General features: G+C 31.8%; 1 pseudogene; it reads left to right on the top strand.

The window, feature by feature from the left end:
* LOC128170667 (uncharacterized) overlaps nt 1–15687 on the top strand; it is a 55653-nt pseudogene that overhangs the window by 25904 nt on the left and 14062 nt on the right.

The raw sequence follows: 15687 nt of genomic DNA on the forward strand, positions 1-15687 counted from the left end.
AAGACATTTTATAAACATATCAAACATGTTCTTATCCACTTCAGGCATCAAAACTATGACAAAACCGCTTAAATGCTTTGTAACTTAAATTCTAATAGAGTTATGGCCGATATCAAAGGTCATTATTCTCCGATTTCTTTGAACGTCATCAGTACATCATACGATCAGAAAAATCATTTAAGTACAGATTTAAAACGTGACAAACTTTAAAGAAAAAATTAAACCAGGTCGATCTTACGTGTTAGTTCGAATAAAAGCGATTTGTATTGCGTTAAATGTTCTATGAGCTTACTACTGCTGTTCCAAGGAGCTCACCACCATATTTTTGATACGATTAAAAAGAATCATTTATTATATAATATACGTATTAAATAACTTTTTTAAATTTTGAGGAATATGATTTGAAGATATTTCATAAATTATAAAGGTGTTTATGTGATCAAAGAAGAAATATGTCACTTTTTTATATCAGTTTTATCAATAGCTGTACTATAGCAGAACATTTAAAGTTACGAGGAACAGTAGTCTAAATAACAAAGTCTCTCTTTAGGAAAAACGATCAGTGTAAAATCAGAGTTTTAAGCTGAATACAAATAAAGTTCTTGTAACCGTGAATATTGAAAAACTAAACCTTTAGTAAAATGAAAAGTTTAAATTGGTTTAATACAAATAACTCAATTTTTGCTTTCTACTTTTATTTATTTTTTTTATTCTTCTACATGTAAGGAATATACACAAATATGAAAAAATTAACAAATTCAAAACACTTTTGTTTTCTTCAGGGATGGTGCGTCCAGATGTGGGGAGTTTTGTGCTGTGTATAACGCCATACAACAACTACAACAGGATCAGGAGGTGGACATGTTCACCATTGTCAGACAGCTACAGAGTCGACGTCCGGAAATGATTTCTGATGTGGTATAACTTCTTTCTTTTTTTCAAACTTTCATGTACAGATTATTCACATCTTCTTATATGTTTAGTTGACAGTGCATACACATCACATATTCACTTCATTTGAGATTTAGAATATAAGTATAATATAGACACAGTCACATACCAAAGATAAAAAAGCACATGTACAGACAAGTGTATACACCGACAGACAGACATATATATGCACAAACAATCTCGAAAACTTGCTTTTATCACCTATGAGTTGGGGGGGGGGGGGGTGAAAGGGGGTGGAGAAAGAGTGGGGAACACTATGGTATAACTTTTAATATGTTGATCATAAAGTATGAATTCAACATAAAAAGCAACAGAAACATTCGAAAGAAACTAAATTTTAGATAAGCTAATTCGCACCAGTTTAAATGTAGATGTTATTTTTTTTTTTAAATGTAATTGATAAAATTTATATAAATGCTAAAAACTTTTTTAAAAGTTAGTGTAATCTTGAACTCTAACCTATTTACATCCTATATAACTAATACGATTTTGTAATTTATAGCATTTAATGTTGAATAAGAACCATTTGAAGTGTTACTTAAAGTGTATTTTCAGTGGAAAATAAGTAATATCTTATCATCTGTAATAAAAATAAGGTCTCACTTGCTAGTACACAGCAAAGAAGTACGAAATTGTCATATGGTATTGACTTTTAAACAGACCGTCAACGTATGTAAAAAATAGATCATTGTATCGATGTTGCATATCTATATTACAACGGTAGCGCTAATGGGTGTATTTACATACAACATTTATTTTATTGTTTTATTTCTTTTTAATGTAAATTAACCTTAACTGTGCTTATATATATATATATATATATATATATATATATATATATATATATATATATATATATATATATATATAAAACTTAAATAAATGAAAACACAAAGATCGAGTAAAACATAAGCGCTTTCATTTTCTTCAGATGTTTTACAATACTATATATATATATACCCGGTAAATATATATTTATTGTACATGTAGGATGATTTTAGTGTTGATTCATTTTCTGGTTGTTTCAGAACGAGTACTTGCGATGCTGTCAGATTGTCGCCGATTATATAAAATCAGAACCAGAGGACACCGAGTGTAAATCAACAATGAAAGAAGAAAATGTATATGCAAACACTTGATTGTATTTACTTGTGCAACAGCCACAGCAAATTAAGAAAAGAGTGGTTGGAAATAGATCTCTTGTGTTCCGTTTTTTTAAAATTTCAGTACTGATTGTTATATATTACAATTTAAATCTAAGATTTACTTTTAGCACCAAAATATAATCATAAATATTATATGTATTCTGAAAATAATAGATGGCATTTTGTGTAATATTATCATGATCATAGTACCGTATATCAGGTTTTTTCCGTGTGTATCCAATTTTCGCTTTGTGCGCGACGATTTTCGAATCGCGAAAAATATATCGGCGTAAATTTGATGCAAAGTTTTGTTCTTATAGTATTATATAATAGTTCTCTGTTTCTTTATGAGGTAAACAGGTATGTAAAAGTACAATGAACTGTGTTCAGTAAGTTTAGAGGTAGAAATTGTGAGATATGAGGACAAGTGCCAGATAACAGGAATATAAGCATCGTAGTATATTTAATAATCCATTGACAAGCTTATTAAAACGGTCACTTCTCTTCTGTAAACCGATGTCTAATTATACCTGAGCTACTGGTATATGTAATGGTACATGATCTTTTTATTTAGGACTGTTTGCGTCTCTGAAAATAATAATCGGAAATTATTTAACATTAAGGAAATCGTGTAAATGGTTTAATTGTCCAACTATTTCATTATAAAGAACAGGAACTCAGATACGATTACCCTCTAACTTCACAGGTTTAAACAATCTTGAATTATATTATATATTGACTCGCGTAAATCTTATATACCGTTCTTGGTTCCACATCGCGGAAAAAACATGACGCGGAAAAAAAAACCCTGGTATACGGTAATTCAATTTTCTTTAGCAATATTGCGTCTGTATCTTTGATATACTAATATTAACATATATATGCTCAAAACTGCAATTACGTAATTTACTCTATTTAAAATTGTATACATTGCATGATGTACCACAATTATAGCCAATATTGGTATTAGGTAAAAAAGAGTACTAAAATTTTCTTTTAATGGTACGAAGTGCTATATTTTAAATCATTAAATTCAATGTAAATTAAAAATTCAAGGTTTTCAAAGTATTAATATTAATTGATTTAATTCATATTACATAAAGATCCGATGAATATTACTAAAAAAATGAACATTAGTAGGCTAACATTTAATCTTCAAAAACATAATGTACGGTTATTGGTATGGAACATGTGTCTAAAAATTGTGGGAATATTTCTTAACAAACATTAGAAACATTGTATACCTCTACATCAGAATTGCTTCAGCAACTGAATGGAATGCCACTGGCAAAATATTTTGGTACAAGACATTATTTCTTGTTTTCAAAATTTTACATGGATTAACTCTAAACTATCTAAACGTTTCAAATCAATGAAATATACACAAGATCAATAGATTAAGCCAAAGTAATGCTTGTACATTGCCAATAACCCCCCTCCCTTAAAAAAAACAAAATAAAAAAAAAACAAAAACAAAACAAAATCAAAACACATACAAGCAAAACAAAAACAAAAACACTTCCCCCCCCCCCCCCCCCCCAAAAAAAAAACATAACAAACAAAACAAATGAACAAAACAAAACCAAATACAAACAGAAACAAACTTACACAAATTGTTTAGATCTTGTATCATATTTTTTTTTCTCAAAACTGGACATTTTTGAATATGCTTATTTTAGATATTATTTTTATTTGATAATATTTGTATTTTACTTTAATTGAGGTTTTTGTTTTGCATGTTCATTTTTAGGCACATAGATTAACTAACAATAAATGAATATTTATCTCTTAAAAATGCTTATATGTTCTCTCGGTTTCTTTTAGAAATATTAATTATTACCTTCAGAACCACAAGTTGAACTAGATAAGTGACTAATTGTCTTATTCAGTACAAAGGAAGGACATACTATTTCATTTTTATATCGACCACATTCTATACCTTGTAAATAAATGAACCGGTTTTTTTACTTATTTTATCATGCTATTTTTTGAAGGTCGCATGAAATTAAAGTACTCACCCAAAAGAATTTTCATTGTTGGTTATTGTCCAATTAATTGCACATTGAATGAAATACGGAGCGTAGCGAGAGGTGGGCTAAGCTTAAGCCCTCCTCGCGAAGGGAGGATTAATGGTAACTTGTTATTATGTAAGAAATTCAGTATAAAATGAAAGTTGAATCATGGGTACTAAGGCTAAAAAAACTTCTTCCAGTCTTGGCGCCGCCATATCGGCAGCCATTTTGTTTTTAAAAAGTTATTTCGGTCATTGATTTACTGGTTCTTATCGATATTTATTGTCCCTAAACTCGAATTAAATGCTTCAGTGTTTAAAGACACAAGTTCTCGAGTACAGTGCTTCCCCAACGATGGTGTAACCAGATCGCTTTAAAAACCTATATATTTTACTGGGATTGACCATAGTTCTACAAACTTGTCAAGGTTCGCGTGATAGCATGGGAATTAAACACGGCGAATGTAGAAGTTGCCTACCCCGTTAGTATATACATCCCTGTTGATGGTTATTGCTATTAAAGGTTCAGTGAGCTCTGTTTTATTTAATTTCTTTGGTCCGCAATATTCACGACAACGATACCTGATTTTATGGCATGAAAGCTTTCATATAAATCGGCGACTTTTTCACTCCCGGTACACTCCCGGTAATTTTCAGACAAATAATAAACATTCAATGCTTAAATATCCTCTCCACCTCAAATATCATTTCAAATTTATTTTATTCTTATCTGTACAGAATTTTTTTTCACTACACGTAAAGCATTCTTATTTAAATTTGAATATTAACAGATGTGCTTTCATGTAAGAGAGCAACCATAAATAAAAATCACCCTGTCATAGTCACAACATATTTACTTGTAAAAAGGTTTTTTTGCACCGTTATTAGTTTTGCTTTGTTAAATTTTGCTAAACCAGTTTGAAATTATCACGATGTGTGCATTATATAAATAATGCCTTTGGGAGGGAAACAGTTGAAATTGACACCCAGAGGAAACCATTGTCAACCGACGCGAAGCGGAGGTTCAAAATGGTTTTCGAGGGGTGTCAATATCAACTTTTTTCCTCCCAAACAGGCACTATTTGTTTTATTATACTGAATGTCTTAGTAAGTTTTAGAGAATTTTTTACTGCTTTTATATAGAAATGACCTGAATTCTACGGCGAACCGTACGCGCATAATTTACGCGCATGTAGCAATTCGTTGTGTTACTCGTTGCTTAGTGTGTTGCTAACGCCGAGGGTAATAGAACTGATTATCAACTGCCTCTAAACCAATCAGATTTCAGTATTTAACATGAAAGTTTAATAAAAACTTATGTTACACGCTCCGTCGACGCTTCATAAAACATCGGCTATTACATATATGCAATATCAATGAAACACTCGCTACCCGGAAGAATGGGTTAAGTACAGGAAGAGTTTAATGAACATTTCCTTTTTACTTGATTTAGTGCATATATACTCCTAAAGTGGAATCTTTTGCTGTTATCAGTCAACTGCCACATGTTCATTACTAGACTGTTGAAGGCCAGAAAGTGTTAATGTAGTAAGTTTTAATTTCTGTTTCTTCTGATAATGGTGTATAGTTGAATGATAATTTACTTTCACTGAATATTTTTTGCAATATTTAGAAAATAGGTTCACGTTAATTTACACATTTCAATGATGCGGTAAAGAAGTCGGCTTATACAGAAAGGTCGGATCGGAAAAGCAAGTACTTCTTACTTTCCTACACCATTATAGTAATTGTATTTAACAATGGTGATTTGCACGGATACGTACGTACATATGTTCACATTAAAATGACTTCAATCTTTATGTTGTTATTTGAATGCAAAATTAATAGCATTTTTTTTTTACATTTTTAAACAATGCTAAAAGAAATATAGACTCTATTTACTTGGAATAATACAAATCAAAAAATGCATAAGTAATAAAACATTCACTACCAGGAAGAGTGAATTCAGTAGATCTAACGACTGATGTCGTTAGCCATTAGAGCGACACAAGTCAACGAACGCTTTAAAGTAGGTTCATCCTTGTCACTTCTCTACTTCCTTGTTCGAAATGGGATCGTTTTTAAGAAATATTAACTGCATTGTTGGACATTTAGAGGAGCGGACAAGGATGAAAAATCTAAACTGTAATGAATAATACACACATTTGCATGTATCTGGCTTAATCCGGTTTGTTGAAGCTTACTTGAAAAAAAAACAAAACGTCTTTATTGTATTTATGTCAAACCAGTGAATGGGTATTTATTTTATCTCTCTCTATATTTGGTTCTTTAGGTCAATTTTCAGTATAATTTCTATTACTGTCCCAATTGAGATTTTCAGAAAAAAAAAACAATCTGGAGAGGGGAGGGGGTCCCATTTAACTTTCCCGTTTTATTCATTTATCATCTTTCCATATATACGCGCGTAGAATGAAATAATCTGTTAATGTTTACAAATTAATGTTTAAGGTTTACAACCAATCTGTCTTAGTATGAAAATGTATATATAAAGTTAAAACACGCTAGATTATGCATCATTATCATTTTGCATGGAAGTTTTAAACTAAAGTTGTCAGATTCAAAGTATCTGCCCGATGCATGGTTCGCCCTACACTTTCCACCATGATGTCAATTAGTCAACCCGTTCATTGGCACCCCGTTCTATAATGTTCTTTCCAATTCGCAATAATTTTATTTTATTTATTAACTTTGGTTTAATCGAAGTGTTTTCCAAGGTATCTGCCCGCGATGCCCCCTCCTCCGTTTCAGATCCCAATTGAAGGTCTGTCAAAGTAAGGCTGCAATAATTTGAACCCTACTTAAATTTCTAATTAATTGGAGAGGGGGTCAACAATATTATGGCTGCGATATATTGAATCCCCTTCTACTTCCACTTGCTATTGGAGAGTTGGTTTCACAATATAATAGCCGCGATATATACGAACCCACTTCTACTTTGTAGTCCCAATAAATATTATGGCTGCGTTTTTGGCACCATTTACCCCCCCCCCCCCCCCAAAAAAAAATGAATTCCAAATTGGCCTATTTATTGTATATGTATGCATGAAGCTGGAATGAGAGTGGGGTTCAATGATCAAAATTAAAACTAAGAAGGGGTTTCAATATTTCATAGATATAACATATCTTGAACCCCCTCTTAAATAAGCATCGAAAATCAAGAGGTGTTGGGGAGGGCAATTATTGTAACTTCACAGCCATAAAAGTTTAAACCCTCTCTCTAATATGGATAACAAATTAGAGGAGGATTCAATATTTTGCAGTCAAAATATTTTGAGCCCCCTTATTACTGTCATTATATATTAAGGATACCATAAAGGCTGTATGGGAATTGAATGTTGACCAACCCTCTGTATACACAGTACACCAGTTTAAGCCCCCTTTTCGCCCACCTGAGAACAACCATAAAGTAACAATTAATTCAATCAAGTAGCTATATCCTATGCTATGGTATGCAATTTTAATGATTTGCTTTGAAATTTCGATGCAACGCTATAAAATTTGCATGCTTTGAAAAGTTGAAATTAATTGCATAATGATATGGTATGAAATTAATTGCATAATGATATGGTATGCTGTGCATTTGAGCAAACACGCCTCTATACACAGAAAAGTTCCAAACATTTTGAATTAAAATGATAAGAAGCCGAAGTTTACCACCAATCTGTGTACAGTTTACTCTTTTAGATTAGAGCATAAAAACTGAGTTAAAAATCATAGTGTATGCTATGCTATTGTATGATATGACGAATGAGAATATATCAGATTGTATGCTTTGATATGAGATTCCAATGCTATAGTACCGATCAGACCCAACCTTAGACCAGAGTAAACCCCAACTTAACCCCGGTTTTACTTTTTAGGTTTACTTGGGGTTTACTCTGTGTTTACTATTTGAAAATGTTGGTCTACTCGGGGTTTACTTTGGGTTTACTCGGGGTTTAATTTGGGTTTACTTTAAAATTGTTTTTGAGGTCAACTGTATGCATTGAAGTGTGAGGCAAACTCGACTTTTATGATAATCTAACCATCCTACTGCCTGTAATTCCTTGCATATTCCGAATACAGTAAGCGTCTGCTTTCAGGCGTATACTTCTGGCATGGTTAACTCTCTGTGCCAACTCTGGAGTTACTTTAGTTTTATCCGGAATTACTCTGGGTCTACTCTAGTAAACCTGGAGTAAACCCAGCGTAAACGCAGAAAGTACACCCAGGATTAAGTTGGGGTTTACTTTCAGTTAGGTTGGGTATTATCGGTACTGTATTGTAAGAGATGCTACGAGATTTCAAAGCTATGCTATGCAATGGTGTATGTAGTAAATAATATGTTTGAACTGACTGTAAAAAGATATATGGGTGTGTAAAATATTTCACAGACTTTATCTTGACCCCCCCTTTTGCAATAGGAAATGAAAGTGGATGTAGTTTATTGCGGCAAATCTATTTTAAAACCAATCTAAATAAGAAATGTAATTAGAAAAGGGAGGGGAGGGGAAGAGATGGGGGTGTTGTATTGTTCAATATTTCGCAGCCATTATTGTTTTGAACCCCCTTTTCAACAGCAATGAAAATTAAAAAAAAAACAAGGGGGGAGGTCATTTATCGTGGCAATACTATTTTGAACCCCCTCTTCAGAAAGCTTGGAAATAGGAGGTTATAATATTTAAAACCCATTATCCAGTGAAATAAAGAATAAGGGTTTTCAATTTATTGCAACCATAATTTTTAGAAACCCCTCAGCAATGGAAAATGGACAAAATTATGGAGTTAAATATATCCTGGCAATTATTTTGTATCCCCCTGTGCAATTGGATCGGGTAAAGGAAGGGGTTTAATATTTCGCGTCCATAATATTTTGAACCCCGTAAGGCATTAAAGAGCAGTGGGGCGGAGGGAGTAGGTTCAATATTTTGCGGTCAAAATTAGTTGTACCACATCTTAGGAGGAAATTAGAAACTAATAATAATAATAGTAATAATTAGATAATAATTAGAGCTGGTAATAGGTGGGGGTTCAATATATTACAGCAATAATATTTTAATCCCCCTCTCCTATGAAAATTAGAAAGGGGACGGGAGTTCAATATTTAGCGCCCAAAATAATTGAACCCCCTCTTCAATCGCATAGAAAATCAAGGGGGGGGGGGGGGTGTCAATAGTCAATATTTTGCAGCCATCATTATAATGAACCCCCTATTCAAAAAGCACGAAATTAGAGGGAAGGTTCAATATATATTTTGAACCCCCTCTCCAATAGGATTTGAAATAGCAAGAGGTTTATAATACCATAGCCATAATAATTTGAAAGAAGGGTTTAATATTTAAAAGGCAGTTCGATATTTTGGAACGCTGTATTAAACCCGGATTCATAATCTTGCATAATATATTAAAACCGAGTTCAATATTACGCAGTACCATAAAATCATATGACAACAGTATACATGTAGGTAAAGGGGTTCGAGCCACTCATGCACTGGTAAAACCTTTTTGAATCTGATCTCAAATTGTATATTTATTCCATTATTTTCGTCGTGACCAAATTTCAAATAACTTTGTCAAGTGAATGGAAACCAGAAATAAATTTCTTTCTATTTCATTCCATTTATAAAGTCTGAATAACAACTAACATCTTTATGATCGATATAATACTCTTAGACTGAGGGTCGGTGAACATTTATCAACAAAAAACCGATGATCTAGAATATTAACGAAATTAAGATGTTTTTATGGATATGCTTTATAAACCTAAATGATACTATTCCGAAATTAAATTTTAAACGATTGACCTTTATTGCGGAAACATATATTTTTGATCAGCAATTGTTAGATGTTTTATGTTCACAGATAAACGCTATCCAGAAAGGAAACAGTTTGGTATAAACGAAGCTACTATACACCGAAAATGGGCTTGTTCCTGGTGGTATTCATGGCTTATTTGTTTATCGTAAAAACTACAACTTACAGTAAGTAATGAATTGAAATTGATTTTTATACTACAACATTATGATATATAGAATCAGTTTCTTTCAATCCATACAACACCAAATTGTTATTTTCATATTTTCTTAGTTCTCTTAATACTATTTTTCACTAACACAGTAATCAATCAACAATATTTTGTTTCAAGGACAATCGATTGCAGCTGTTTATTTAAAAAAAAAAAAACAGTATACAATGGTTTGGCAGAAGCTATATTAAGTTCTAAAATGTGACTTTTTTATTTTCTGCCTTAGAGACCACACAGTACACGATAATTTACAGAATGCGTTGCACATGTACTACAAATATCAGCAAATTAAGTTTCTAGATAAATAGGTTTTAAATAAGGTTAAACGATGTTTTCTATTACTTACTACCGTGTGCCTCTGAGAAAAATCCACACCGTTCCTTGAAATATTTTAGAATATCATTTTTTTAATATATGAATAAAACGCGTTTTTGGACGCATTTTCTCTTATTTTACAGACATTCGTTATATCTGTTAACATACATCATGTTTAATTTTGTATGTGTGTCTTTATATTTGTTTTTGACAGATCAGTTTGTTAGTAAAGGAAACACACTTGCGACAAGCAGCTCACAATTTGGAACTTTTAAAGCACAGTATGCAGTGGACGAAAATTTCACCCAAAATATCATATATTGCTCTCATACAAGTGATGAACGCAACATTAAGGAAGCTTGGCTTCGAATTAACCTTAGAAAAGTGTACAGCATCAAGTCTGTCAAATTCTGGTACAGGACTGACAGTATGTACTGTTTTTAGTAGTGCATGCTATATTAAAGAAATTAATCAATGTTTCAATATATTTAATTAATACTATATACCTTTAAATATTTAAATATTAATATCTTAATACATAATAAGTATGGGTTACATAGATTTCAAATTTGAATTTAACTTAATTGTCTTGATGTTACAGATTTTAATTGCATTTCATTATTTTTGAATAAAAAAAAATTAGTTATAAAAAAAGTAAAATCGAATTTAGGTGTCTATACTATGTAAATGTTTTTATCAATATTTAAAATACATAGTTTATGTATTGGTCCACAAAATAAAAACCATTTTAATTGACCATAGAACTACACTTCCGTCTATACAATAACAATGTATATTCATTGCGCACAAAAACTTGTCTTGTTAAGCAACTTTGAAAAAATATTCTAAAACGTTTTACATCAAACAACATTAAGTAAATTTTATTATATTTCCTCTAAATATCTTTTAAACACCCTCACAAGTCGCGTAAAATAGATGGTGCAGATTTTTTACAAGTAAAATTTGCGACTCTCGACTCGACGTGAATCTAGCACGCTTCAAAAAACATATAACAAGAATTTCTTGGTATAAAACTATTAACAAAGACTATGTGCGGTTTTATGCATTTTTTGCCCCCAAAATCAACGTTTTTGAAAGAGCTGTAAAATAAGGTTAAAGATAGTTAAAATCATATTGAAAATAAAGGTCTAAAAGGTTATCACCACAGTGACGTCAAAATGTAGAAACGGCGTCATGAAGATTGCATTATTTTGAGAAATTTATGTTTGGTAGCAAACTATGGGTGTTTTCCGATGGTTTTTTGACTAGGAAACATCGAGCGCAGGCTTGCTCAAGTATAATTTTTTAGTATAATGTGTATAACTATCTGAAGAAAAAACATATGTTAAGGTGGGTAGCGGGTTTGCTTTCGTAATCAAATTCTGTACTCAATTTAGACAACTCGAGAGGCTGTTTTGTGCACATTTGTTTATGACATCATAACGGAGACATCTCAAAGTTTCACATTTTCTAACGTCAAAAGCTCTTAGTTATAATATAGTAATTCGATTTAGGTTTATAGTGTAAATACTGTAGTAGTAATTCATACCAAGTCCTAGTTTTCATGTAAGATTCGTAAGTTAGAAATGCAGATTTGAAGCAATACATCATAACTACGTAGATTATTATCAAGAACTGAAGCGTTACTTTTTAACTCTATGCGAAAGTACATAAAAGCTAAGTAATGACAGTCATGAAGTCTCGAACTTTTAGAGAGAGAGAGAGAGAGCGAGAGAGAGAAAGAGAGAGAGAGTTGTCTGTATAATAGTTTAGGTCGGTAATAATTCTTCAAATAAAAGTTTACAAGCATTAATAGTAAGTATATCGTAACTATTTTGACCGAAAAAAGGGAGTAGCAAAGCTTGGAATTAAATTTTCTAAATTAGTTGTGTAGATTTTGATAACCAAAATAAAAGTCCATTTCTTACGAATATCATCCGTTTTCTAGATTTAAGACTATTTCATATATTTACATTAACATAACATTTCAACAAAAGAAAGTGGAAATGGGGAACCCACTTTAACGTTTGTACCACCCTTTCCTCTAAATTTTAGATATAAACTATATTATGCTCTGCATTCTCTGATTTAGAATAAGAGGACAAAAGTGGGCTTTTTAATTTAATACCTTTAATAGCAACTAAACAAATCATTATAACTTAAAAAAAAAGAAAGAATGTTTGTATAATACAAAAGCAAAATTAAGAATTATTGTTTATTACGGGCCAATGCTAATCGGGAGTACACGAGGCCTTATAACTTCGAATTCATAGTAAAGTTATGTTTTTTTTAATCTCTGTATTATTTTCTTACTCTCCAAAACTGCCTTTTCAGAAATGTAAGCTACTAGTTTTAGCTTTAGAAGTCTAAACCTGATTATTAAGTTATCACTAAACAAGCGGAACGGGTTAAAAATTAATGACGTCGTACTCACGACGTCAAATACGGAAAATAAGGCAATTTTTGGTAAAATTATCAAAAATAAAGAAAAAATAGCAAAAAATCTAGCGAGAACACATATAACTTTTTTTACATAAATTTCTTATAAATCACTTTTTCTTTTCGCACAGAAACAGTTGATAAATTTGTCTAAATTGTTTAAAAGTTACTTGCAATTATTTCAAAAATAACCCAGTCTCGAGAAATGCTCATTCTCCTATGTAATCATTAGAAAAGCGTCAAAACAGCACCATCAACAATACCAAATTCTAGGCGGTATTGCATAAAAATAGCATAGGCAAATTTGATAAAAATCTTATATAATAAACTGTAAATACTACAGAACGATTTGACAAATTTTCAGGGTATGTTTTCTGGTGAGATTTTTTATGGGGTAAACCCGCGACCCAGCCTAAAATCGCACTTGAGCAGACCTGCTCTCTATACTTCCGAATGCAAAATATAGAGCAAAAATGAGAATATTTTCTTTTCTTTGCAAATTTGCGGGAATTAGGTCATTAAGGTGACGTCATAGATAAACAGCGAATGAGCAATGATGACTAAAATCAAGATTAAAGTTAAAGGCATCCTCTATACAATGATTTGTGAAGATTTGATTTTTATACGATACTATTTAAAAATTGCTTGAAATCGGGGGCAGATATTTGACCATACCACACATGGTCCTTATCTTCTTAAATAGTCTAATAGTCCAAAACCGCGCGCGGCCTTTTGTGCGCGATAAATAGTGCGTTTTGCATGAATGGAACTGTAGCTCAAAAATCCGTTCATTCAGAGCTACACGACTTGTTTTTTCGCGATCTGTTGCAAACATGAATATCGAAAAATGACGGATAAAACGTTTAATTTTTGTGTACATCATTCACCGTATCTTTGTAAATATAAGACTTACTTACTTACTTTTCTCTAACTGAAAATATGTTTGTTTTGTTTTTGAATTTAATTTTATTTAAAGGAACAGATGGGAAAAACACGATACGACTACCCGGATATTCTATACTTGTATCTAATGAGTCTTGGCCGAATTCTTCGTGCTATAGAGATCCAATGAGTCCTAACCTTCCATCCATTAATGAAAACGAGTGTCTGGCAACAACTCAATATATATGGTTTTATCAGTCGCACAATTCGTCAGAAGATAGGGTGCCAATGCTTGAGATATGTGAAGTACAAGTTTATGGTAATATTTTTTATCGATAGTTACACAATTCAAAAATAATATCACCTTTTTAAAATTTACGTTATTCACAAAATTAGCAGAATTAAAATTCTTTTTATTTCATCCAGGGTGTGATGTAGGGTTTTATGGTGAAAACTGCTCCAAAACATGTGGTTTGTGTAAAAGTGGAACCTGTGATATCGTGTCTGGTCAATGTGATGAGTTGGGGTGCGCTCTGCCAGGATTGCAGGCTTCAGCATGCATAGGTTCATTGTAAACTATAAATAATACGCTACATCTTTGTATTTGTATGAGAAAATATTTGTGGACAGACGATCATTACATGCTTGTATATAATAGAATGTTTCCAAAGGATTTAAAGTTCACGTTAACTACCGTGATGGTTATCATACAACAAAGCAAGATGTTTCCAAAACATTAATATTTTTATGTGGTATTGTTGATTTGGCTAGGATTGATAGAAAAAACATAAAACATGGTTTTGTGTATACACTGCCATTCATTTTTGCTAATAAGAAAAATCAGGCAATAATATCAATTACAGTCATGATAACCATTACCAGACATTGAATGTTAGTTTTAAAATGTGAGCAAATGACCTCCCCCAGATTAAACAAAGATCTATACAATATCTACTATACCAAAAATGCATACAAAAAAAATATTTTTTTACAAAAACAGCCACCAAAAGCAAAACAGCAGGTTTGCACAAAAGACCCCACACAAGGTGGACTAGCCAGATCATGGTAGTCAACAATTTAAAAGATGGCAGTACATACAACATATATTGCAAAGACTAATCCATGTCTTATATGGCGATATAAATATTAACACACCATGAAGGCACATATCTATATAAACAAACCAGTTATTAATTTGAATACCATTAGGAACATTTTATCTTTATCTTTGCAAACATAAACATATCATTTGACTTCTGCCCTGTGTTTATATAACAGTATAATATACATGTAAAAAGTTTCTTTACTATCAAACATGTTTTAAAAGACATATATAATCAAACATTGCCAGATGAGCCAGTAGGCACATGTAACTCGAATGACAAAGTCACACAACAGAAACAATGGTTCAAATCTATTCAACTATTTACTTCTGACCTGTGTTACATGTATGTTGTGTGAAACAACATTATATAGATAAATGTTATACATGGATCACACTTTGAATAATGTCCAATGTAAGACAACTGATCGGGAATTGCGATGAAAATAGAATTTTGACATGCAACTAATGTATACATGGAATTAAAACACAGGCAATGCATATCAGATATAATTATAATACACAACAGTTAATTTTTGAACTGTGTAAACCTTCCAATAAAATTATATATACATAGCATTTGCTATACTATTTAAAGTGTAAAGCTTGAAAAACATATGTATCTGCGAATAGCATCAGAATTCCATCTTCCCATTTTTTAAATGCAGTTTTCAGAATAACCAAAATGTGTCGCATGTGTGGGTGCCCCTATCCTTAAGCTGTGACCCTTGTATGGATCGCATTGTTCAAACCAATAAAATCAATAATGCTAGTAAGATTGCGGTATTTACAAACATGTTGACAGTTAAAATGACGTA

Source organism: Crassostrea angulata, chromosome 2, assembly GCF_025612915.1.
Source record: "Crassostrea angulata isolate pt1a10 chromosome 2, ASM2561291v2, whole genome shotgun sequence".
NCBI classification, from domain to species: domain Eukaryota; kingdom Metazoa; phylum Mollusca; class Bivalvia; order Ostreida; family Ostreidae; genus Magallana; species Magallana angulata.